The 27,712-nt window shown below is 43.4% G+C and overlaps 1 protein-coding gene across 5 annotated transcripts in view; it reads right to left on the bottom strand.

The window, feature by feature from the left end:
- The window catches only part of LOC140196126 (lipoma-preferred partner homolog), a 477,606-nt gene that overhangs the window by 447,253 nt on the left and 2,641 nt on the right, over positions 1-27,712 (bottom strand). For 2 of the 5 annotated variants that reach the window (XM_072254857.1, XM_072254852.1), the window contains exon 1: positions 9,768-9,865. The exons of 2 other annotated variants lie outside the window; for them this stretch is intronic. The gene's annotated coding sequence lies outside the window, so the exon portion shown is untranslated. Of the gene's footprint in view, positions 1-9,767; positions 9,870-27,712 lie in introns of those variants that run through there. One more of the 5 variants, XM_072254855.1, reaches the window with a different exon arrangement.

Genomic DNA, 27,712 nt, shown 5'->3' with positions numbered 1-27,712 from the left:
GCTGGAAGTCACCTAGATGGAAAATGAAGTATTGCTCCTCCAACCTGAGAGTGGCCTCACTGTGGCAGAAGACCAGCCATGGACTGACATGTCAGAATGGGAATGGGGATGGGGATAAGAATTAAAATGGTTGGTGACCACATAATCTGACCTGGGAACATACATAGGAAAATCCTTAGAAGTGAGGAAGCATGTTGAGAGAGTATGGCTAGTAAAGTATATGGGATCGTGGGATTCACAAAGAACTGCACTGTGTACAGAGAGAGGGAAACTGTTTCCAAACCGTACAGTGGACAGACAACAGCTATACCAGGGACATCAAGGTCCTGAAGTGAGTGCAGAAAGAGCTACTGGATTGGCTCCAGGGATGAAGAATGACATCTCCAAGTTGAGACTGTTGAAGCTGGGAAGGATGGTCTTCAACCAATGAAGGTTCATGGTTGTGAACTCACTTTTAGACTCTGCAGTTCGTGTTCCGTGTACTATCCGTTCATTTGTGGATGACACCACAACTGCATGTGTAGTGGCCAGTGAGAAAGACTATCAGAGCTTGCAGTGGGATCTGGATCAGCTGGAACAATGAGCTGAAAAATGGCAGATGGAATTTAATGCAGACAAGTGTGAGGTGTTGAACTTCAGTAGGACCAACCAGAAAAGGTCTTACACAGTGAACTGAAGAATGCGCTAGGACAAAGGGATCTGGGAATAAAGTCCATAATTCATTGGAAGAGGTGTCACAGGTGAATAGGTCCGTAAATAAAGCTTTCTTCATTAATCAATATATTCAGTACAGAAGATGGGATGCTATGCTGAAATTTTATAAGATGTTGGTGAAGCCTAATTTGGAGTATTTTGTGCAGTTTTGGTCACCTACCTACAGGAAAGGTATACAGTAAATAAAATTGAAAAAGTACAGAGAAGATTTACAAGGATGTTGCCGGGACTGGAAGACCTGAGATATAAGGAAGGGTTGAATAGTTTAGGACTTTATTCCTTGAAACGTAGAAAATTGAGGGAATATTTGATAGAGATATACAAAATTATGAGGGGTATAAGGTTAAATGCAAGCAGGCATTTTCCACTGCGGTTGAGTGAGACTACACCTCGAGGTCATGGTTAAGGGTGAAAAGTGAAATGTTTAAGGAGAACATGAGGGGTAACTTCTTCACTGAGACAGTAATGAGAGTGTGAAATGATCTGCCAGCACAAGTAGTAGATGTAGAATTGATTTTCATATTTAAGAGAAGTTTGGATAGATGCATGGATGGGAGAGGAGAGGATGCAGATCAATGGGACAAGGCAGATTAGCAGTTCAACACAGACTGGATGGATTGAACAGTCTGTTTCTGTGTTGTAGTGTTCTATGACTTTTTTATTGTTTGCAGAATTTGTTCTTTTTTGGCACATTGCATGCTTGTTGGCCTTTATTGTGTGGGGATTTATGCAGGTTCAATTGTGTTTCTTGGTTTTGTGGCTGACTGCAAGAAGATAAATCTCACAGTTATATATGCTTATACATCCTTTGATAATAAATATAGTTTAATCTTTGAAATTGGTTTGAGTTATAAGCTCAGCCAGCTCCATCATGGGTACTAGCCTTCCCAGCATCAAGGACATCTTCAAAAGGTGCCTCCTCCTTAAGACGGCAGCATCTATCATTAAGGCCCCCATCACCCAGGATGCCCTCTTCTCACTGATACCACCAGGGAGGAGGTCCTTCAGACCTTTCAGCTTCCTGGGCATCTTCTCCCTAGTAACAGCAATGACACTCACTTCTGTGCCACGACACTATCACATTTCCGGCATTCTGTTAGTGTCTTTCCCAGTGAAGACTGACGAAGCTTATTAAATTCATCTGCTATTCCTTTGTCCCCCATTACTACCTTTCCAACGTAATTTTCCAGCCATCTGATATCCACTCTCATCTCTCTTTTACTCTTTATATATCTGAAAATATTTCTGGTATCCTCTTTGTTATTATTGGCTGGCTTACCTTCGTATTTCATCTTTTCCCTCTTTATGGCATTTTTAGTTGCTTTCTTTTGCTTTTAGAGGCTTCCCAATTCTCAACTTTCCCACTAATTTTTGCTATATTATATAGCCTCTCTTTTGCTTTCATGTTGTTTTTGACTTCCCTGTTCAGACATGTTTGCCTCATTCTCCCTTTAAAATACTTCATCTTTGGAATGTATCTTTCTTGCATCTTCCAAATTGCTCCCAAAAACTCCAGCCATTGCTGTTCTACCATCATCCCTGCTAGTGACCCCTTCCAATCAACTTTGGCCAGGTCCTCGCTCATGTCTCTGTAATTCCCTTTACTCCACTGTAATACGGATACAACCGATTTTAGCTTCTCTTTTTCAAACTGCAGGTTGAATTCTGTCATATTATGATCAGTGCTTCCAAAGGGTTCCTTTACCTTAAACTTCCTAATCATACCACCTAATCCAGAATTACCAATCCCCCAGTGGGTTCAACCACAAGCTCCTCCAAACAGCCATTTCATAGGCGTTCTATAACTTCTCTCCAGCACCAACCTAACTGCATATTGAAATCACCCATGCATATTGTAACATTGCTCTTTTGACATGCCATTTCTATCTCCCATTATAATTTATATCCCACATCCTGAATACTGTTCGGAGGCCTGTATATAACTATAATCAGGGTCTTCTTACCCTTATAATTTTTTAACTCTACCACAAGGATTCTACACCTTCCGATCCTATGTTGCCTCTTTCTAAGGATCTGATTTTATTTTTTTACCCAAGGGCCACCCCAACCCCTCTGCATACTGCCTGTCTTTTCGATACAAGGTGTAACCTTGGATATTAAGCTCCAAACTATGATCTTCTTTCAGCCACAACTCAGCAATGCCCCATGACATCATACCTGCTTATCTTTAACTGCACTACAAAATCATCTACCTTATTCCACGTACTTCATGCATTCAAGTATAAAACCTTCAGTCTTGTATTCACCACTCTTTTCGATATTGTCCCCCATTATACTTCAGCTCATCTCACTGACTACAATTTTGCTCTATCATCTGCCTGTCCTTCCTCACAGTCTCACTACACACTGCCTCTGTTTGTAAACCAATTGCCCCATCCTCAGGCCTATCACTCTGGTTCCTATAACTCTGCCAAATTAGTTTAAACTATTCCCAACAGCTCCAGCAAACCTTCCCGCAAGGATATTGACTCCCTCAGGTTCGGGTGAAACCCATCCCTTTTGAAAAGGTCATGCCTTCCCCAGAAGATATCCCAATGATCCCAGAAATATGAAACACAGCCCCCTTGTGTTTCTTGAGAATACCGACAAGAAAATGAATCACAGGGTTGCATACAGTGACATATACTATATGTACTTGGATAATAAATTTACTTTCAACTTTAATTCTTGAAACCACTTGGTTTTTAGAAGTTCTTATATTCATCCTCTCTCTGCCCCTCTTGACTTTATAACACTTCTATTAGTGTGGGCACATGGCCAAATGGTTAAGGCATTGGACTAGCGACCTGAAGGTCGTGAGTTCCAGCCCCAGCCAAGGCAACGTGTTGTGTCCTTGAGCAAGGCACTTAATCACACACTGCTCTGCGACGACACTGGTGCCAAGCTGTATGGGTCCTAATGCCCTTCCCTTGGACAACATTGGTGTCGTGGAGAGGGGAGACTTGCAGTATGGGCAGCTGCTGGTCTTCCATACAACCTTGCCCAGGCCTGTGCCCTGGAGAGTGAAGACTTTCCAGGCGCAGATCTATGGTCTTGCAAGACTAACGGATGCCTTTACCTTAAATCCCACCTCATTCTCAATGAACAAGTCCCAATCTGCTCAACTTCTGACCATAACTCAGTCCCTTGAGTACCAGCAACATCCTTCTACATCTCCTCTATACCCTTTCCTGCTTCATGGATGCCTTCCTAATAACCGGGTCATCAGAACTACACACTACATTCCAAATGCAGGCTCACCAAGGCCCTGATGATGAAGGTCAGTATGTCAAAGTGCTTCTTCACCACCCTATCTACCTGTGACACCACCTTCAGGGAATCAACTTCAAGCTCAGGTTTATTGTCATCTGACTGTACCAAACAAGACAAAGTTCCTTTGAACCAGAGTGCACCCACAAAACATATATTACACAGCACATAAATATTACCATAAATACATTAAAAAATTATTCAAAACGCATGTAGCACGCAGCACAGGTAAACAGTTAAACAGTAAACTGCTCACTGTCCTAATGACAAGACCTCGGTGGTGGCAGGGTATTCATTAGTCTCACAGTCTGAGGGAAGAAGCTGTTACCCACTCTGACAGTCCTAGTCCTGAGATTCCTGTACCTTCTTCCTGATGGCAGTGGGTCAAAGAGATTGTGGGATGGGTGGTAGGGATCCTCAACAATGCTCCCAGCCCTTCATCTGCAACGCTCCCAGTAAGTGTCATAAATAGGGGGAAGGGAGAGCGCTTTTTTACGATCTTCTGACAGTCTTGAGGTCCGATGCCTTGCAGCTTCCGCACCATACAATCCATGTACTTGTACTATGTCCCTCTATTTTACAACACTCCCCAGAGCTCAATCGGATAGATATAGTGGCATGCAAAAGTTTGGACACCCCAGTCAAAATTTCTGCTACTGTAAATAGTTAACTGAGTAGAAGATGAACTGATCTCCAAAAGTCATTAAGTTAAACTTGAAACATTCTTTTCAACATTCAAGCAAGATTAGTGTATTATTTTGTTTTGTATAATTTTAGAGTGGGAAAAAAAAGGAGCACCATGCAAAAATCTGGGCACCTCAAGAGATCTGAGCTTTCAGATAACTTTTACCAAGGTCTCAGACCTTAATTAGCTTGTTAGGGCTATGGCTTGTTCACAGTAATCGTTAGGAAAGGCCACGTGATGCAAATTTCAAAGCTTTATAAATACCCTGACTCCTCAAACCTTGTCCCAACAATCAGCAGCCATAGGCTCCTCTAAGCAGCTGCTTAGCACTCTGAAAATTAAAATAAATGATGCCCACAAAGCAGAGAAAGCTATAAGAAGATAGCAAAGCGTTTTCAGGTAGCCGTTTCCTCAGTTCGTAATGTAATTAAGAAATGGCAGTTAACAGGAATGGTGGAGGTCAAGTTGAGGTCTGGAAGACCGAAAACTTTCCAAGAGAACTGCTCGTAGGATTGCTAGGAAGGCAAATCAAAACCCATGTTTGACTGCAAAAGACCTTCAGGAAGATTTAGCAGACTCTGGAGTGGAGGTGCACTGTTCTACTGTGCAGCGACACCTGTACAAATATGACCTGCACGGAAGAGTCATCAGAAGAAAACCTTTCCTGCGCCCTCACCACAAAATTCAGAAGTTTGCAAAGGAACATCTAAACAAACCTGATGCATTTTGGAAACAAGTCTTGTGGACTGATGAAGTTAAAATAGAACTTTTTGGCCGCAATGAGCAAAGGTATGTTTGGAGAAAAAAGGGTGCAGAATTTCATGAAAAGAACACCTTTCCAACTGTTAAGCACGGGGATGGATCAATCATGCTTTGGGCTTGTGTTGCAGCCAGTGGCATGGGGAACATTTACTGGTAGGGGGAAGAATGAATTCAATTAAATACCAGCAAATTCTGGAAGCAAACATCACACCATCTGTAAAAAAGCTGAAGATGAAAAGAGGATGGCTTCTACAACAGGATAATGAACCTAAACACACCTCAAAATCCACAATGGACTACCTCAAGAGGCGCAAGCTGAAGGGTTTGCCATGGCCCTCACAGTCCCCCAACATCATCGAAAATCTGTGGATAGACCTCAAAAGACCAGTCCTTGCAAGACGGCCCAAGAATCTCACAGAACTAGAAGCCTTTTGCAAGGAAGAATGGGTGAAAATCCTCCAAACAAGAATTGAAAGACTCTTAGCTGGCTACAGAAAGCAATTACAAGCTGTGATACTTGCCAAAGGGGGTGTTACTAAGTACTGATCATGCAGGGTGCCCAAACTTTTGCTTCAGGCCCTTTTCCTTTTTTGTTACTTTGAAACTGTAAAAGATGGAAATAAAAAAGTAATCTTGCTTAAAATATGAAAGAAATGTGTCATCTTTAACCTTATGCCTTTTGGAAATCTGGTCATCTTTTACTCGCTTAGCTATTCACAGTAACAGAAATTTTGACCAGGGTGCCTAAACTTTTGCATACCGCTGTACATCCGAGGAAGATGAACAATTCTGGCAGTTTCCAGCCTTCCTTCACAAAATAACCAGTCAGGAGTCACTCCATTGTTACCCCGCCCCGCCCCCACCCATCATGAAGTTGGGGGCTTTGACCTGTAGCGCTGAACAGCCCGTTTCCATGCTATATAACCCCTTGGCTTATGAAGCTTATTTAAACTTATGTAATCTCCAGTTTATGAAGGAGTTCCTCCAGCATTTTGTGTGTGCTGCTCTGGATTTTCAGAATTGCAGAATCTCATCTTTATAATCTCCAACTTTTCCTGATTTTGATGAAAGACGATTAACTCTGCTTCACTCTCCACTGCCCCAAGGAATTCCAGCATCTGCAGTACTCTGCACCCACCCTTATCAGTTGATTCTGCTACCTTGAGCATCTACAACTGTGTACAGAATATTGAACAGTACAGCACAGTATAGGCCCTTCAGTCCTGCTGACTATTCAATCCACTTCCAAGATCAATCTAATCCATAAAACCATAAGACATAGAAGCAGGATTACGCCATTCAGCCCATCGCGTCTGCTTTGCAATTCCACCATGGCTGATCCCGGATCCCACTCAACCCCATACACCTGCCTTCTCGCCATATCCTTTGATGTCCTGACCAATCAGGAAACTATCAATTTCTGCTTTAAATATACACATGGACTTGGCCTCCACTGCAGTCCGTGGCAAATCATTCCACAGATTCACTACTCTCTGGCTAAAAAAAAAATTCCTCCTTAACTCTGATCTAAAAGGTCACCCCTCAATTTTGAGGCTGCGCATTCGAGTTCTAGATACCCACAACAGAGGAAACGTCTTCTCCATATCCACCATATCTAATCCTTTCAACATTTGGTCGGTTTCAATGAGATCCTCATGCGTTCTTCTAAATTCCAGTGAGTACAGGCCCAAAGCTGCCAAATGCTCCTCATATGTTACACATCCTCATGAACCTCCTCTGGACTCTCTCCAATGACAACACATTGTTTCTGAAATGGGGCCCAACTGTTGACAATACTCCAAGTGCGGCCTGACTAGTGTCTTATAAAGGCTCAGCATTATCTCCGTGCTTTTATATTCTATCCCCCTTGAAATAAATGCCAACATTGCATTTGCCTTCTTTACCACAGGCTCAACCAGTAAATTAACCTTCTGGGAATCTTGTATGATGGCTCCTAAGTCCCTTTGAACCTCTGATATTTGAATTTTAGATAATAGTCCAACTACTGTTCCTTTTACCAAAATGCATTATCATACATTTCCCAACACTGTATTCCATTTGACACCCTTTTTGCCCATTCTTCCAATTTGTCTAAGTCCTGCTATAAGCACATTGCTTCCTCAGCACTACCTACCCCTCCACCTATCTTCATATCATCTGCAAATTTTGCCACAAAGCCATCAATTCCATTATCTAAATCATTGATAAACAATGTGAAAGGTAGCGGTCCCAATACTGACCCCTGAGGAACACCACTAGTCACTGGCAGTCAACCAGAAAAGGGCCCTTTTATTCCCACTCACTATCCCCTGCCTGTCAGCCATTCCTCTATCCATGCCAGTAACTTTCATGTAAAACCATAGGATTTTATCTTATTAAGGAGCCTCAAGCGAGGCGCCTGCCTTCTGAAAATCTAAGTGACATCCAATGCCTCTCCTTTGTCTGCCCTGCTTCCTTACTTCCTCTATCCATGCCAGTATCTTTCCTTTAACACCACAGCATTTTATCTTGTTAAGCAGCCTCACATGTGGCACATTATCAGATGCATTCTAAAAATTTAAGAAAATGCCGCAAAGAACTTTAACAGATTTGTCAGACAAAATTTCCCTTTACAGAATGATGGTTTTGACTTATTTTATCATTAGTCTCCAAGTACCCGAAAACCTTATCCTTAATAATAGACACCAACACTTTCCCAACCACGGGGGTTAGGCTATCTGCCCCATAATTTCCTTTCTTTTGCCTTCCTCCCTTCTTAAGAGTGGAGTAACATTTGCTATTTTCCAGTCCTCCAGAACCATGCCAAAATCAAGTGATTCTTGAAAGATCATGACCAATGCATCTGTTATCCCTTCAGCAACCTCTCTCAGGACTCTAGGATGTAGACCATCTGGCCCAGGTGACTTATCCACCTTAAGATCCTTGAGTTTACCTGGCACTTTTTCCTTCTCTTGTACACAGTGCTCCATTTTTCATTCATCCACATGCCTATCTAAGAGACTCTTAAATGTCCCTGATGTACCTGCTCCTACCAGCAGCCCTGGCCATGCCCCCACTACTCTCTGTGTAAGCAACCTACCTCAGACCTGTAGTTTCCTCCAAATACTTTTTTCATTTGCTATTGTATTCCTTCTAACAATATAATTATTTCTTCTTCGGCTGTCACAATGGCAAAATATTCCATCACCCAGGACATGTCCTCTTCTCATTGCTACCATCAAGGAAGAGGTACAGGAGCCTGAAGACACATACTCAACGTTTCAGGAACCCCTTCTTCCCTTCTGCCATCAGATTTCTGAAAGGACAATAAACCCATGTGCACTTCCTCAGTATGTATTTGTGCTCTCTTTTGCACTACTTACTTACTTTAATGGTTAATATGTATTTCTTATTGTAATTTAGTTTTTTATTCTGCATTGCAATGTACTGCTGCTGCAAAACAATTACATTTCACGACATATACCAGTGATATTAAGCCTGATTCTGATTGCAACTGAATACAGAGGCAAATACAAATTTACGATCTTAGCTTCACATTTTATCTCTGTTACTACATCTTCTTCCCCTAATTGGTTTAACCCATTGACTAGTCGTTTTGTACTTATGTATTTATTCAGTCTAACAAAAGTCTATGCATGACTGGCACAGTTACGATAACGGTTAGTGTGGGGGCACAGACACAATGACCAAGTGCTGAGCATAAGACGATAAGACATAAGAGCAGAATCGGGCCATTCGGCCCATCGAGTCTATTTCATCAGGGCCGATGTATAATCCCTCTCAAACCTATTCTCCTGACTTCTCCTTGTCACCTTTGATGCCCTGACTCATCAAGAACCTATCAACCTCTGCCTTAAATATATTCAGTGACTTGGCCGACCTCCATAGATTCATTACCCTCCGGCTAAAGAAGTTCTACCTCATCTCTATTCTAATGGACGTCATTCTCTTCTAAGGCTGTGCCTTCTGGTCCAAGACTCTCCCACTATAGGAAACAGCCTCTCCACAACCACTCTACTTCAGCCTTTCAATATTTGATAAGTTTCCATTAGACAGACTTTACTGAAACAACATAAGGCATTAAGCACTTCTTGTGCATCCAAAACATCGTGGTGACAAAGGAGTTAACAGACAGACTGTTAAAGAACACAGAATACTGTCATAATCTCAAGGGCACCACCCAGTTCAATAAGCAGACCAGCCATTTCTGGCCCAGTGCTTGTTCAACCGCACTTTCAGTTCCTGTATGAACCTGCCTTCCCTGCCCTCTTTAAGAATTATACTTTTCAGGTTTTCTCTTCTACTGAAGTCAAATCGAAAGAGTTGTTGAACTTACAGTGAGACGGGGCCGAGAGGCAGCGAGCAGAAATGTGTCCTCCAAACCTCAAAGCCCCAGGGTTGCACACTCTACAGCTTCTGGCAGGAGTCTACTGCAAACCCCACCAAATCTTCCCTCCTACATCCCTCCCCTTCGCTCCGATCCCAGCAACAATTCCAAATATGGAAAATTACAACAAAAATTACAGGCACAATTTCTGGAAACAGAAAGTAATTGTGCCACAGTGCCGCTCCCGTAAACTATGCAGTTCAAGCTAACAGCAACCTTAGTAATCAAAGTGAACGCAGCTAAAGGAATGATTTGTGACTGCTCTCGTAACACAACAGCAATTCCCCACATTGACTGAGCCAGCGTCAGTGACCATTACAACTACAGATTCCTACACATCCCACAGTCACACTTACATACTAACACCCCCGTCCCACAGATTCACATTTACACACTAACACACCCGTCCCACAATAAAATTCACACATTAATTCACCTGTCCCACAGTCACATTTACACACTAACACCATGTCCCACAAAGTCACATTTACACACTAACACAACCGTCCCACAATAATATTTACACATTAATGCACCCATCCCGCAGTCACATTTACACACTAATGTACACATCCCACAGTAATATTTACACACTAAAGCATACACCCCACAGACTCACATTTACACACCAACACACCTGTGCCACAATGACATTTACACACCAACACACCCATCCCACAGACTCATATTCGCACTCTAACACACCCGCCCCACGGAATAATATTTACATGTTAACACACCCATCCCAGAGTCACATTTACACACTATCACACCATCCCACAATCACATTTACGCACCAACATATGCCCCCAGAGTAATATTTGCACACTAACACACCATCTCACAGAGCAATTTTTACACATTAACACACACATCCCAGAGTTACATTTACACACCAACACACCTGTCCCAGTCACATTTACACACCAACACACCTGTGCCGGTCACATTTACACACCAACACACCTGCCTCTGCACACTAATATGTACACACTAACAGATCATCCTATAGAGTAATACTTACACACTAATACACAAGTCCCAGAGTCACGTTTACACACCAGCCTCGCAGTCACACTTACACACCAATGCACATGTCCCACAGCCACATTTACACACTAATACACCTACCCCACTGAGTAATATTTACACACGAAAGCACATATTCCACAGAGTGATATTTACAAACACAGGCGTCCCACAAAGTAATATTTACACACTAATGCACGCTGTACCACACTATATATTTTCAGACTTATCCGCACTATCACTGGCATTCCCCAAATGCGCAAAGTAACATAAGTCCCCAACCATTACACCCAATGTACATCTTGACATGGGTGATGTGGGCACTTACTGATGGATGCCGACCTTTCTGGGGCATGGCCTTCTGGGGAGACTGGGGCCCATGAGGGAGCTGGCTGAGTTTACAACTTTTGCAGACTTTCACATCATGCCCCGCCCACATAAAGCAATGAACTGCAACTCCTATATTATTACAAATTCCTCTTCTTACTATCATACACTAAAATATGCTTCAAAGCATTATCCCTTCCCCATGGAGTCATAGAGATCTACAATACGGAGACCAGCCCATCAGCCCATCTAGTCTATTCTGAAACCACCTACTTTTAATCGACCTGCACTGTAACATAGCCCCCATATCTCTACTATTCATGTACCTATCCAAACTCCCTCTTAATTGTTGAAATCGAGCTCACATGCTCCACTCGTGTTGGCTGCTCATTCCACACTCTGAGTGAAGAAGTTTCCCCTCATGTTCCCCTTAAACTTCCCACCTTTCACCCTTAACCCATGACCTCTGGCTGTAGTCCCACCCAACCTCAGTGGAAAAAGCCTGCCTGCATTCACCCTATCTATACCCCTCATAGTACACCCCTACGTAACAGTAGGAAGAAGCCACTTAGCCCGCCATTCAGTATGATCACAGCACCTCTGCCTTAAGACTTCCTCTTTTACAAACTTCCTAAAACGCAACTCACCATTAGGTCTGTCCAAAGCAACGCTCACAAAATGCTGATCTGGCAGCATCTGTAGAAATGAATAAACAGTTGATGTTTTGGGCCGAGACCCTTCTTTAGGACTGAGAAGGGTGGAGGAAGATGCCATAACCTTGGTGAATATGTGATGTTGCACCTCAGGAGGGCAAGTGCAAGGAGACGTAACAGTGTTGGGATCCAAGTTCACAGCTCCTTGAAAGTGGCTACACAGGTCTATAATGTGGTTAAGAAGGCTTATGGGATGTTTACTTTTATTAGTCAAGGCATTGAGTTCAAAAGTCAGAAGGTTATGTTGCAGCTTTATAAAACTTTAGTTTGGCCACATCTGGGGTATTGTGTACAGTTCTGGTCGCTCCACTCTAGGAAGGATGTAGAAGCTTCGGAGAGAGTGCAGAAGAGGTTTACCAGGATGCTGCCTCGTTTAGAGGGCATGTGCTATCACAAGAGGCTGGATAAACTTGGGTTGTTTTCTCTGAAGTGTTGGAAGCTGAGGGGAGATCTGATGGAGGTTTGTAAGACTATGAGAAGCGTCGATGAGAGAATATCTGTTCCCAGTGTTAAAATGTCTAACACCAGAAGGTGAGAGAGGGGATGTTCAAGGGGGATGTGAGAGATAAGGTTTGTACTCAGTGAGTCATGGATGCCTAGAATGTGCTGCCTGGTATGGTAGTGGAGGCAAATACATTAGAGGCTTTTAAGAGTCGTTTGGATAGGCACATGGATGTAGGGAAGGTGACGGGATATGGACATGGTGTAGGTAGGAGGGATCAGAGTTTGGACGCTTTTTAGTTGATTCACCACAACCTTGTGGGCTGAATTGCCTGATCCTACACTGTACTCTTCTATGTTCTAGAACAGATGAGGGGAGGGGAAAGAGGCCTGCTGCCAGGTGATAGGTGATGCCAGGTGGGTGGGAAAGGTCAAGGGCTAGAAACGAAGGAATCTGATAGGAAAGGAGAGTGATCCATAGGAGGGAGGGATGGAGGAAGGGGCCCAGCAGGAAGTATAGGCAGGTGAGTAAGAGGGAAAAGGTCAGAGTGGGGAATAGATGAAAGGGGAAGATTTGTTTCTCGAAAGAGAAGTTGATATTCTTGCCATCAGGTTGGTGGATGCCAAGCAGAATATAAGGTGCTGCTCCTCGACCCTGAAGATGGCCTCATCTTGGCACAATAACAGGCCACGGGCCAACACGTCAGAATGGGAATTATCATTTTTGGCCACTGGGAAGTCTCACTTGTGGCAGATGGTGTGCATGTGTCTGTCCACCCCAGTTTCACAAAGAAACCATTCCTCCAAAGTCACTTGATTATTAAGGTACATATGTGCCACCATATTCCTTTTCTTACGAAAATCAATTTCCCCTGGGATCAATAAAGTATGACTATGACTATGACTATTATGAGAAATCACAGGAAAATAATAAGCAACACCCACAAAATGCTAGGGGATCTCAGCAGGCCAGGTAGCATCTATGGAAAAGAGCAAAGAGTCAACATTTCAGTCCGAGACCCTTCTTCAGGATTGGAGAAAAGAGATGGGAAGCTAGAGTAAAAAGGTGCATTGAGAGGAGGAAGACATAGAAGGTAGTAAGTGATAGCTGAAAACCAGGAGGAGGGGGGAAATGCCCGTTGGAGATGGCGTAAGTTACAGAGAATTATCTGCTGTAACTGTAGGCTAGTGGGTGGTAGGTGAGGTCAAGAGGAACCCTATCCCTGGTAGGGTGGTGGGAGGATGGGGTGAGGGCAGATGTGTGCAACATGGAAGAGATGCTAGCGAGGGCAGTGTTGATGGTGGAGAAAGGGAAGCCCTTTTCTTTGAAGGAGGAGGACATCTTCGTCCTGGAATGAAAAGCCTCATCCTGAGAACAGATGCGGCACAGGCAGAGGAACTGACAGAAGGGTATGGAATTTTTACAAGTAACAGGGTGGGGAGAGGTATAATTCAGGTGGCTGTGAGAGTCCATATGTTTATAAGACCATGAGACATAGGAGCAGAATTAGGCCATCTGGCCCATCAAGTCTGCTCCACCATTCAATCATGGCTGATCCTTTTTTCTCATCTCCTCTTCAACCCATGTCCAATCAAGAAACCAATCATGGCTGATCGCCTCTTCAGCCCCACTCCCTGGCCTTCTCCTCGTAACCTTTGATGCTATGTCCCATCAAGAACTATCCAGCTCTGCCTTAAATACACCCAATGACCTGACCTCCACAGCTGCCTGAGGTAATAAGTTCCACAAATTCACCACTCTCTGGCTAAAGAAATTTCTCTGCATCTGTTTTAAATGTAAGCCCCTCTATCCTGAGTCTGTGCCCTCTTGTCCTAGACTCCCCCACCATGGGAAACACCCTTTCCAAATCTACTCTGTCTCGGCCTTTCAGCATTTGAAAGGTTTCAATAAGATTCCCCCCCATCCTTCTAAATTCCAGCGAGTACAGACCCAGAGCCATCAAACGTTCCTCGTATGATTACCCTTTCACTCCTGGAATCATCCTTGTGAACCTCCTCTGAACCCTCTCCAATGCCAGCACATCTTTTCTAAGATGAGGGGCACAACACTATTCACAATACTCAAGGTGAGGCCCCACCGGTGCCTTATAAAGCCTCAGCATCACATCCCTGCTCTTGTATTCTAGACCTCTTGAAATAAATGCTAACATGGCATTTGCCTTCCTCACCACCAACTCAACCTGCAAGTTAACCTTCCGGGTATTCTGCACAAGGATTCCCAAGTCCGTCTGCATCTCAGATTCCTGGATCTTCTCCCCGTTTAGAAAACAGCCCGCACATTAATTTCTACAACCAAAGTGTGTGACCATGCATTTTCCAACATTGTATTTCATTTGCCACTTTCTTGCCCATTTTCCTCATCTGTCCTTCTCCTAATAAGTCCTTCTGCATCCTACCTGTTTCCTCAACACTACCTGCCCCTCCACCAATCTTCATATCATCTGCAAAATTGGCAACAAAGCTGTCTACTCCATCATCTAAATCATTGAAATACAGCATATAAAGAAATGGTCCCAACACTGACCCCTGCGGAACACCACTAGTCACTGGCAGCCAACCAGAAAAGGATCCTTTTATTCCCACAAAAGTTATCAGCAGATAAGCTAGTAGCAGTAGTAGTAGTAGTAGCAGTAGTAGTAGTAGTAGTAGCAGTAGTAGTAGTAGTAGTAGTAGTAGTAGTAGTACTTTATTGATCCCGGGGGAAATTGGTTAATGTCTCCAGAAATGGAGACAGAGAGATGAAGAAAGGGGATGGAGGTGTCAGAAATGGACCAAGTAAATTTGAGGGCAGGATGGAAGGTGGAGGCAAAGTGATGGAGTCAACAAACTCTGCATGGGTGCAGGAAGCAGCACCAATGCAGTCGTCAATGTAGCATAGGAAAAGTTGGGGAGTTAATACCAGTGTAGGCTTGGATCAAAGACTGTTTCACGTAGCCAGCAAACAGGCAGGCACAGCTGTGACCAATGCAAGTGTACATGGCTACACCTTCTGTTTGAAGGAAGTGGGAGGAGCCAAAGGAGAAATTATTGAGAGCAAGGACCAGTTCTGCCAGATGGAGAGTGGTGTTGAAGGGGAACTGGTTGGGTCTGGTGTCCAGAAAGAAAGAGAGCTTTGAAGCCATCCTGATGGGGTGGGGGGGGGGGGCGGGTGTGGAGGTGCATAGGGACTGGACATCCATGGTGAAACTGAGATGATCAGGGCCATGGAATTGTAAATCATTGAACAGATCAAGAGCATGTGAAGTGTCACAGATGTAGGTAGGAACGGACTGAACCAGGGGCATAAAACTCAGTTAAGGTGTACAGATATAGAAACATAGAAAAACTACAGCACAATACAAGCCCTTCGGCCCACAATGCTCTACCAAACATGTACTTACTTTAGAAATTACCTAGGGTTACCCATAGTCCTCTATTTTTCTCAGCTCCATGTACCTATCCAAAAGACTCTTAAAAGACCCTATCGTATCGCCTCCACCACCGCCACCGGCAGCCCGTTCCACGTACTGTACTCACCACTCTCAAACTTACCCCTGACATCTCCTCTGTACCTACCTCCAAGCGCCTTAAAACTGTGCCCTCTTGCGATAGCCATTTCAGCCCTGGGAAAAAGCCTCTGACTATCCACACGATCAATGCCTCTCATCATCTTATACACCTCTATCAGGTCACCTCTCATCCTCCGTTGCTCCAAGGAGAAAAGGCTGATTTCACTCAACCTATTCTCATAAGGCATACCCCCAATCCAGGCAACATCCTTGTAAATCTCCTCTGCACGCTTTCTATAGTTTCCACATCCTTCCTGTCGTGAGGTGACCAGAACTGACCACAGTACTCCAAGTGGGGTCTGACCAGGGTCCTATATAGCTGTAACATTACCTCTGAGCTCTTAGACTCAATCTCACGGTTGATGAAGGCCAATGCACTGTATGCCTTCTTAACCACGCAGTCAACCTGCTCAGCAGCTTTGAGTGTCCTATGGACTTGGACCCCAAGATCCCTCTGATCCTCCACACTGCCAAGAGTTTTACCATTAATACTATATTCTGAAATCATATTTCACCTACCAAAATGAACCTCCTCACACTTATCTGGGTTAAATTCCATCTGCCACTTCTCAGCCCAGTTTTGCATCCTATCTAAGTCCTGCTGTAACCTCTGACAGCCCTCCACGTTATCCACAACACATCCAACCTTTGTGTCATCATCAAATTTACTAACCCATCCCTCCACTTCCTCATCCAGGTCAGTTATAAAACTCACGAAGAGAACACATCCCAGAACACATCCCTAAGGCACACCACTGGTCACCAACCTCTGTGCAGATTATGACCCATCTACAACCATTCTTTGCCTTCTGTGAGCAAGCCAGTAAGTTCAGTGGGGCAGGAACAAGCAGAAACAATGGGTCTACCTGGACAGGGATGAAAAAGTAGTAATATGATTTTCTCCAGCATCTTGTGTGTGCTACTCTGGGATTTCCAGCATTGCAGAATTTCATCGCAATACGTAATAAAAATAAAACTACAAATTACTATATACAAAAATTAAATTTTTAAAGCAGTGCAAAAACAGGGCAAAAATAAAGAGGAAGGCCACACAGGAAATGCTGGGAACACATCACTTCTACCGAGGAAATTGTTGATGGTTTGCTGGAAGCTCCTACATTATTAGCAGCTTCTCAGAACAGTTCAAAGTACATACATGTCACCATATACAGCACTAAAGATTCATTTTCTTGCGGGTATTCACAGTTCAGTGATGGAGTGAGTGAAGTTATTCCCTCTGGCTCAGGAGCCTGATGGTTGCAGAGTAATAACTGTTCCTGAACCTGGTGGTGTGGGCCCTGAGACTCCTGTACCTCCTTCCCGAAGGCAGCAGTGAGAAGAAAGCATGGTCTCGATGGTGGGGATCCTTAATGATGGATGCTGCTTTCCAGTGCAGCACTTAACGTAGATGCAACCAGTCAATAAACTCTCCACCGTGCATCTATAAAGGTTTGTCATGGATATCGCATGTTGGGGGTGTATGAGGGTGTCCAGGGAGGGATAGCATATCTGGTGAAGGGGCTTGTTGTGTCCATTCCAGGACAACTCACTCACCTTTCATTTCCACTGGACACACTCTCAGCTCTCACCTGTGGCTCCATGTAGCTGTTTGTGACAGCGGCCACAGCCCGGTACACCGCAGGCTAGCCCAGGTGAGGGTAGCCGGCAGCCTCACAGCCAGCTGAGAGAGGGACAAGCCTGCCCTTGCATGCAAAGTCAGCTCCGGTGGATTGGGCAAATAAGGTCAACAGTGAGATTCTGTAGCCAGGAAGACGATTCTGCAATGCTTCATGCAGAGTAAAGGGCACAGTAAAGCCATGGTCATCTGCGTCTAGTTTGTGACAACTGCTTGTACCACTGAAATCAATGTCTCAGGTCAAGAGAGTGGAACTGCCTCAGCACAACAGCTTTTCCACTGTTAAAAACTCTCCCATACAGGCCTTTTGGAAAGATATGGACATTGTATCGGCAGGGAAGGATTAGTTTAGTTCACCATTTGATTACTAATTTAATTGGTTCAGCACACATGTGCTGCACTGTTCTATGTTCTAGAAAGAATTGTACAGACAGAGGAACTGTTGTAACTTATACTAACTACCAGAAAGGGCAGTGGAATTCGATTCTCGAGGAACTTCCGAACGGCACTTGAGTGTATATTGGGGAAAAGTGATTTGCAGGGTCCTGGTAGGTGACTTCACAGAGATATACAAGATGATTAAGATGCATAGATAGAGTAATTAGCCAGAGATTTTCTTAGGGTGAAAATGACTAATCATTCTGAAAAATAAGGACCCCATCACCCTCTTCTCATTACTACCATCACAAATTCAACATTTCAGTAACAACTTCTTCACCACTGCCATCAGATTTCAGAACCAATGAACCCTAACTCACTATCTTTTTGCACGACTTACTTACTTGATTTAATTTTTTATGTATCACTTATTGTAATTTATAGTTTTTATTATGATGTATTGGATGTACTCTTGCCACAAAACAACAATTTTTATGACGTATGCCAGTGATATTAAACCAGATTTTGATTCTGATGCTGAATACAAGGGGCATAATTCTGAGGAGATTGAAGGAAAGTATAGGAGGATGTCATTGGTAAGTTTTTTTCACACAGAGAGCGGTGGGTGTGTGGAACCCATTTCCAGGGATGGTGGCAGAGGCAGATACATCAGGGCCATTTAAAAGACTCTTCGATAGGCATATGGATGATAGAAAATGAAGGGCTAAGTGGGAGGGAATGGTCATATTGATCTTAGAGTAGGTTAAAACACTGGCACAACATTGTGGGCCGAAGGGCTTATACTGTGCTGTAATGGTGACCAGGGTTAAATTCCCACCACTATCTCTCACCAGTTTGTATGTTTTCCCTGAGACCAGATAGGATTCCTCTGGGTGCTCTGGTTTCTTCCCATAGTCCAAAAGCATACCGGTTAATTGGTCACTTGAATGTATGTTTGCAATGTGGGCTCTGTGGGCCAAAATGGCTGTTACTGCGCAGTCTAAGTAAAATAAAATCTCACAGACCAGGAAGCAGACCCAAGAGACTGAAACAGCCCCCACCATGATGTTTCTGTTGTGAGTGAAGAGCTGTCCTTAGACGTGCTTGAAGTGGACTGCTCAGCTGAGCTGGACCATGCACAGTGGAGAAAGATGCCTTGTGCAATGGAGTATATACAGCACCAGTCACATTCACTCACTTCACTGCTTTGTATTCAGTCAGGGATGACTGTGCTGAAACTTTGAACTTGGCTTATTACTAGCTTCAGCCACACCCCAAATACTTTGAAACATCTCACATGCAATGAAGGACTTTGAACTTCTCATGAACACATACTCAACTGAACATAACAAGCAGCTGCCTACAAACAGGAACCATCTAACATCTTTCCTGATAAGGGAAGGGAGCATACTTCAGTCTCGCAAACTTCCACAGATGTACTGTGGAGAGCAGTCTAACTGATTGCATCACCATCTGATATGAAGAGGCCACTGCACAGGATCAGAAAAAGCTGCAGAAAGTTGTAAACTCAGTCAGCTCCATCATGGGCACCAGCCTCCCCAGCACTGAGGACATCTCTATTTTTTTTTTCTTTTTTTTTTGTTTTATTTTTCCACTACTAACTTATTTATATACAGTACTGTGCAAAACTCTGAGGGTGCCCTAGATTTTTTTATATGTTTTCAACTGGTATGGCCACCACAGAGCTCTGATCTCATAGACATCAAGGCTGTCTGGGAAGAAAGCGAGACAGCCAACCTCTCTAAGATGCTTGGACAACCTACCAGCTGATTTTCTTATAAAATCGCACCACAGTGTACCTAACAGAATTAATGCAGTTTTAAAGGCAAAGGGTAATCACAACAAATCTTGATTATTAATTTGATTCAGGTTTTTTTGCTGTTTACTGCTCTTTATAGTACAAACTTTGTAATTTTTTGATATTTAGAAACTTCATTTCATTATTTTTGAAAGCATCTTAACTTTACAGAAGCAACACACACAAAATGCTGGTGAACGCAGCAGGCCAGGCAGCACCCATAGGAAGAAGCACAGTCGACGTTTCGGGCCGAGACCCTTTGTCAGGACTAACTGAAAGAAGAGCTAGTAAGAGATTTGAAAGTGGGAGGGGGAGGGGGAGATCCAAAATGATAGGAGAAGACAGGAGGGGGAGGGATGAAGCTAAAAGCTGGGAAGTTGATTGGCAAAAGGGATACAAGGCTGGAGAAGGGAGAGGATCATGGGACGGGAGGCCTAGGGAGAAAGAAAGGGGGAGGGGAACACCAGAGGAAGATGGAGAGCAGGCAAGGAGTTATTGTGAGAGGGACAGAGGGAGAAGAAAGAGAGAGAGAAAAAAAGGGGGGATTAATTAATTAATTAATAAGGGATGGGGTAAGAACAGGAGGAGGGGCATTAACGGAAGTTAGAGAAGTCAATGTTCATGCCATCAGGTTGGAGGCGACCCAGACGGAATATAAGGTGTTGTTCCTCCAACCTGAGTGTGGCTTCATCTTGACAGTAGAGGAGGCCGTGGATAGACATATCAGAACGGGAATGGGACGTGGAATTAAAACGTGTGGCCACTGGGAGATCCTGCTTTACAGAACTTTTTTTTAAGGTGTGGTGAAGACTTGCACAGTACATACTGCGTTTATATATTTATTACTGTAATTTAGCTTTTGTATATGATATACTGCTGCCACAAAAAAAATTTCACGACACCTTTTAATAGCACTCACTTCTCTTCCCTCACACCGTTCAACACTTGGCACACTGCTAGTCTCTTCCACAGTGAAGACTGATGAAAAATACTCATTTAGTTCATCTGCTCCCACCCCCCACCATTAATTGTTTCTCTGGCCTCATTTTCTAGCGGTCCTAGAACATAACATAAGAAATAGGAACAGGAGTAGGCCATCTGGCCCATCGAGCCGACTCCACCATTCATTAAGATCATGGCTGATCTGGCCAAGGACTCACCTCACCTATCTGCTGTTTCCCCATAACCCTATATCCGCTCTCATCTCTCTTTTCTTTTTTACATACTTGAAAAAGCTTTTACTATCCACTTTGATGCTGTTTGCTCGCTTGCTTTCATATTTCATCTTTTCCCTCCTAATGCTTCTTTTAGTTGCTCTCTGTAGGTTTTAAAAGCTTCCTAATCCTCTGTCTTCCCACTAATTTTTGCTTTGTTGTATGCCCTGTCTTTTGCTTTGACTTCCCTTGTCAGACACGGTTGTACTATATTGCCATTTGAGTATTTCTTTGTTTTTGGAATACATCTATCCTCATCTTCCTCATTTTTCCTAGAAACTCACTCTATTGCTGCTCTGCTGTCATCCCTGCCAACATCTCCTTCCAACTTACTTTGGCCAACTCGTCTCTCATACCACTGTAACTTCCTTTATTCCACTGAAATACTGCTACATCGAAATTTACTTTCCCCCCATCAAATTTGAAGTTGAACTCAATCATATTGGGATCACTGCCTCCTACGGGTTCTTTCACCTTAAGCTCTCTAATCACTTCCGGTTCATTACATAACACCCAATCCAGTATAGCTGATCCCTCAGTAGGCTCAACAACGAACTGGTCTAAAAAGCCATCTCGTAGACTTTCAACAAACTCACTCTCTTGAGATCCATTTCCAACCTGATTTTCCCAATCGACCTGCATGTTGAAATTTCCCATGACTATCATAACATTGCCCTTGTGACAAACCTTTTCTGTTCCCTGTTGTAATCTGTAGTCCACATCCCAGCCACTGTTGGGAGGCCTGAATATAACTGCCATAAGGGTCCTTTTACCCTTGCAGTTTCTAATACAACCCACAAGGATTCAACATCTTCCAATCTTATGTCACATCTTTCTACTGATTTGATGTAAGATGTATGATTATTGGATGATCGGGATGCCATTTTTTTTATACTGGGGGGGAGGTGGGTTTAATGTTTCTCTCTGAATTACTTTCATATTCTTTCTTTGTTTTGTGGCTATCTGGAGAAAAACAAATTTCAGAGTTGTATATGGATACATGCTTTGATAATAAATGAACCTTTGAATTTGAATTCAATCATTCAGATCTTTAACCAAAACCAGGAAGAAGGGGCAAATCACTCACTCCCAGCGACTCTGGACTGGTTTTCTGTACCCTTTAGAATTGTTTTGAAAGCTCTCAATGGTTTGGAACCACAGCACATCACAGAGTTGCTTTCATTTTATGACCCTGCTTGAGCTCTCAGGAGTCCTTCCATCGGACTCTTAAATTTAACAATCTCCTTCAAAAGATCATGAATAGCTCAGCTTTTTTGAATGAAGCTTCTAATACTTTCTCCCATTGTAAAGCATTTTGAACTACATCATCTGGATGAAAAGTGCTCTGTAACCCAGTTATAATACTATAATGTTCTCTGGGTCTATGACTCTATATATTTAAAGCCGGGGGCAGGGTCAGGGAGTTCAAGGGTAAGGCGCAAGTGTCTTTCCACAGACGCAGGTGGGTGGCTGGAATGCTCCACCTGGGGTGATGGTAGAGGCAAATTTAGACTGACACATGAATATGCAGAGAATGGAGGGGTATGGACTTTGTGTGGCAGAAGGGATTAGTTTAGCTAGCCATTTGATTATTAATTGAATTAGGGACAACGCTGTGGGCGGAAGGGCTTGTTACTGTGCTGTGCTGTACAATGCTTAGACCAAGCTATCAGAACTAGCAGACTGAAAAGGGACGGGTTACACCTGAGCCTGAGGGGATCCGATATCCTTACGGGCAGGGTGGCTGGAGTTGTTCAGGTGGGTTTTAACTAATTTGACGGGGGAGTGAGAACTGGAGTGACAGTGCTGAAGATGAGGGAGTTGGGTTTACAAACAGAAGCAATGTGTGGTGAGACTCCAAGCAAGGAGAGACTGGTGATAGGGCAAAATTGCAGTCAACAGGATGAGTTGCAATGTACAAGGCAGGGTGAATACAGGACTGAAGATGTTATATTTGAATGTGTGCAGTATATGAAATAAGGTTGATGACCTTGTTGCACAGTTACAGATTAGCAAGTATGATATTGTAGGCATCACTGAATCATGGCTGAAAGATTATAGCTGGGAGTTTAATGTCAAAGAATACACATCGTATCGAAAGGACAGGCAGACAAGCAGAGAAGGCACTGCTCTGTTGGTAAAAAAAAATGAAATCAAATCATTAGAAAGAGGTGACATAGGGTCAGAAGGTATTGAATCATTGTGGATAGAGCTAAGGGACTACAAGGGTAAAATGACCCTGATGGAAGTTGTAAAAGTCGCGGGGGACTTCAGTATGCAGGTAGACTGAGAAAACCAGATTGGCACTGGATTCCTGGAGGGGGTATTTCCAGAATGCCTACAAGATGGCTTTTTAGAGCAGCTCATGGTGGAGGCCACAAGGTGATCAACTATTCTGCATTGAGTGTTGTGCAATGAACTGGAATTGATTAGAGAGCTTACGGTAAAAGAACCCGCAAGGAAAAATGATCATACAATCAAATTCACACTGGAATTTGAGGAGAAGCTAAAGTGAGATGCAGCAGCCATGATGAAACGGTGGAGCAGACTCGATGGGTGTATATCTTATGCTCTAAAAGATTGAGAGATACTGACAGACCCAGTGATTGGGCAAGGACATGCCAACTGGAGAGTAGTGGAAAACTATGAGATATTCACTTTGATAGGAGAAAGTACTTAAAAGCTTATAAATCTCTAGTTAGGCCACACCTGGAGAATTAAACACAGTTCTCGTGACCACCACACCCCTCCCCCCGCTGAGACTTTGGAGAGGGTACAGAAGAGGTTTACCAGGATTTACCTGATAGAGAACATGTGCTATAACGAGAGGTTGGACAAACTTGGGTTGTTTTCTCTGGAGCAGAGGAGGCGGAGGTCCAACTGAAGTTTATAAAATTATGAGAGATGTAGATAGAGTAGACAGACAATATTTTTTCCCAAGTGTTGAAACGTTGAACAACAGAGGGCATGTATTTAAGGTGAAAGGGGGCAATTTCAAACGAGATGTAAGGGGCAAGTTTTTTTTACAAAGAGAGTGGTGGGTGCCTGGGATGGTGGTAGAGGCAGATACATTAGGGACTTTTAAGAGACGTTTAAATAGACACATGAATGTGAGGAAAATGCAAGGATATAGCTGGCGTGTAGGCAGAGAGATTAGTTTAGTTGGCCATTTGATTACCCATTTAGTCGGTTTGCAGAACATTGTGGGCCAAAGGGCCTGTTTCTGACCTGTACCGTTCTATTGCCTAAACCAGACTGGCAGAGTTTATTTCTGATATGATGAGAAGCTGAAAGGTGTCAGTGTTCTGAAAATTGATATATGTAGGATCACCACACAATGAATAAAACCTTTATTAAAAGAGAACTTGAGTACAAGAGTAGTGATATCTTACTCCCATTATATAGAATCCCAGCAAGACCACACCTGAAATATTACACACATGCCTGCTCTGCCTTTCCAAGGAATATAAGAATCGAGCAAACTCAGTCAGCTCCATCATGGGCACGAGCCTCCTCAGCATCGAGGACATCTTCAGAAGATAATGCCTTAAAAAGGTAGCATCCCACATTCAGGACCCCGATCGCTTAGGACATGCCCTCTTCTCATTGCTGCAATTGAAGAGGTGGTACGGGAGCCTGAAGATACACACTCAATGTTTCAGGAACAGCTTCTTTCCCTCTGCCATCAGATTCCTTTAGCCAGAGAGCTGGTGAATCTGTGGAATGCATTGCTACAGACAGCTGTGGAGGCCAAGTCATTGGGTATATTTACAGTGAAGGCTGACAGGTTCTCTTGGGGAGGCGCAGCAGAGTCATCTTCGGAAACAGCTCTATTTCCACCTTTAATATCTTTATTATTCCCTTTCAGGGTTCTTTTGAAGACCCTGACCCAGAGTTACACGCTGACTTCGGTTCTTTGCGGGAATGGGACCCATTCTCAGGGGTTTCACAACTGGCCTTTGTTCGGCAAGCCAAGACTTTGGCCTGAGAAACGGGCTCGAATTTGGAAGACTAAGATCTCGTGGCTCTGAAGACGGGTGGATTGAGGTCGGTGTCATGGCAGGACACCTCTGTGTCATCGGGGGAGTCAGGATATCCGCTGTGGTCCCGAAGACTCAGGATCTTTCTGATCTTTGGGCACAGAGCTTGAAAAAGGGACATAATGGACTTTTTAAAATCGTAAACCAGCGATCTATTTGTTATGTTTCCCCCGCTCGCTGGAAAAATGGAGATACCTCCTTCTCCCTTATTAGGGAGAGAGGGAATCTGTGGTATGTCGAATACCAGATGAAACGTGAAGTCTTTGGGGTAACTGCAAGTCTGTGTCTTTGCTCGTGGTGAGTGCCCGGTGGTGGTACCAATGCTTGCTTTTTTTTTGACGGTGGTGGGGGAGGGGGGAGGGGGGAGGGGGGATTGTTGCTTACTGCTGTTTACGCATGGGAGGGAGGGGAGCTGAGGGGGACTTTGGAGCTCTTACATTTATCTGTCGTTCATTCTTTGGGGCACTTGCTGTTTTCGTGGATGTTTGTGAAGAAAAGTATTTCAGGATGCATATTGTATACATTTCTCTAACATTAATTGGACGTTTGATAATCAGAGCGTCGGGGAGAAGGCTGGAGAATGGGGTTGAGCGCGATTAATAAATCAGCCCTTGTGGAATGGTAGAGCAGACTTGATGGGCTGAATGGCCTAACTCTACTCCTAAATTTCTAGGTCTTAGGGACAATTAACCCATGAACAACACTATCTCTGTATTTTTGTTCTCTATTTGCACTAGTTACTTAATTTTTTATGTACTGTATATATTTCTTACTACAATTTATAGTTATTTATTATGAATTGCAATATACTGCTGCTGCAAAACACTCAACTTTATGACATACTTCACCAATGCTAAACCTGATTCTAATTGTGAATGCTGCTGCTAACAAGCTCCAAACCCAGACTCAATCCTAATGTGGAGTTTGCACATTCTGTTACCACTGTACTTTCCTCTGAAAACTCTGGGTTTGCTCCGCATCTTAGAGTTATAATGGAGTTGTCTGCTGTGAAACCCTCCCCTCTAAAGGAAGGGGCTGGGGGTGGTGTGCCAGGTGATGGGCATATGAAAATAAACAGGGAAAGAAGTTGCGGGGGGGGGGGTTGTGACTGATAGGAGTGCAGCAAAGACTTGATAGGGCAAACAGCCTATGGGAGAAGAGAACCAGAGAGTACAGCTCAGGGCAGTTTGGAGTTCAATTCCCATTGCTGCTTGTAAAGGAGTTTGTACATTCTCTCCAAGAACTACATGGCTTTCCTGCCGGTGTCCCGGTTTCTTCCCACAGTCCAAAGACATACCAGTTAGTAGGTTCATTGTTTGTTGTAATTTACCCTGTGCTTAGGCTGGGGTTAAATCATGGGATTGCTGGGCAGTACAACTTGTCTTTTCAAGATTCAAGTATATTTATTATCAAAGAATGTACAAATTACACAACCTTGAGTTTTGCTTGCTCACAGGTAGCCGCAAAGCAAGAAACCTGAAAGAACCCACTTAAAGAAAAAGAAGAATAAGAAATAAAAATGAAAGACCAACTCTCGATGCACAAGAAAAAAAAACTTGCAAACAATTGAAGTGAACAGCAGCAGCATTTCGAACCAAAATACTGTTTACTGTTTGTGCTGCACACTACACTTGAATTATAATTCATATTTTATTAACTTGTGTGTGTTAATAATTTTGTTTTATGTGCTGTGTTTAGTGGGTGCACCGTTGTTTGGTTTGGTTGTATATATGTACAGTCAGATGACAATAACTGGAACTTGATGGGCCTGTCCTGCACTGTCTCTAATAGGGCAGACAGATAAGTAAACGGATAAATAAGAGGCTTGCCCAATGGAGTCAGAACAAGGAGTGATCTTATTACAACATATACTGTAGATTCTGAAGGTCTTCATGTGGATATTTAGAACTGGCAGGCAGTTTCAGTATTTGAGCTCAAGACTAGTGAAGACAAAATATTTCTACTGGAAGCACATGCAAATGGTGGGAATTCTCAGCCCAAGACAGCAACATTGTTGAATATATTCTAGTTGGAGAATGACAGACACTTGAACTAAGAATTCAAGAAAACAGGAGCAGGGGACCCTCAATCATACCTCAGCATTTATTTTTTTATTTAGAGATACAGTGTGGAACAGACCCTTCAAGCCTCACCACCCAGCAACCCCTGATTTAACAGGACAATTTACAATCACCAATTAACCAACAGAGTCTGTAGAGATTCAGCATATCATCAAAAACCTTGGCAAACTTCTATAGGTGTGTGGTGGAAAGCATGCTGACTGGCTGCATTACAGCTAGTATGGGAACAAAATGCCTACAAAAGGTAATGGAGTTGGCTCAGTACAGCACGGGTGAAGTCCTTCCAACCACTGAGCACATCGAAATGAAACGTTGCCATAGAAAAGCAGCATCTATCATCAAAGATCCTCACCACCCAGGTGATGCTCTTTTCTCACTGCTGCCATCAGGCAGAAGATAAGGAGAACCTCAGGACTCACACCACCAGGTTCAGGAACAGTTACTACCCCTCAACCATCAAGTTCTTGAACAAAAGGGGATAACTACATTCATCTATTTCTGGTCTTCCTACAACCAACGGTCTCACTTTGAGGACTCTTCAACTTGTTATTTCATGTTATCATTGTTTATTGCTAGTCATTTGAATAGTCTGCTGTTCATTTATCCTGTTTACAGTTACTGTTCAATTAATTTGCTAAGAGAACCTG

This window comes from Mobula birostris, chromosome 4, assembly GCF_030028105.1.
Source record: "Mobula birostris isolate sMobBir1 chromosome 4, sMobBir1.hap1, whole genome shotgun sequence".
NCBI classification, from domain to species: domain Eukaryota; kingdom Metazoa; phylum Chordata; class Chondrichthyes; order Myliobatiformes; family Myliobatidae; genus Mobula; species Mobula birostris.
This window is presented reverse-complemented; position numbering and strand designations above follow the sequence as displayed.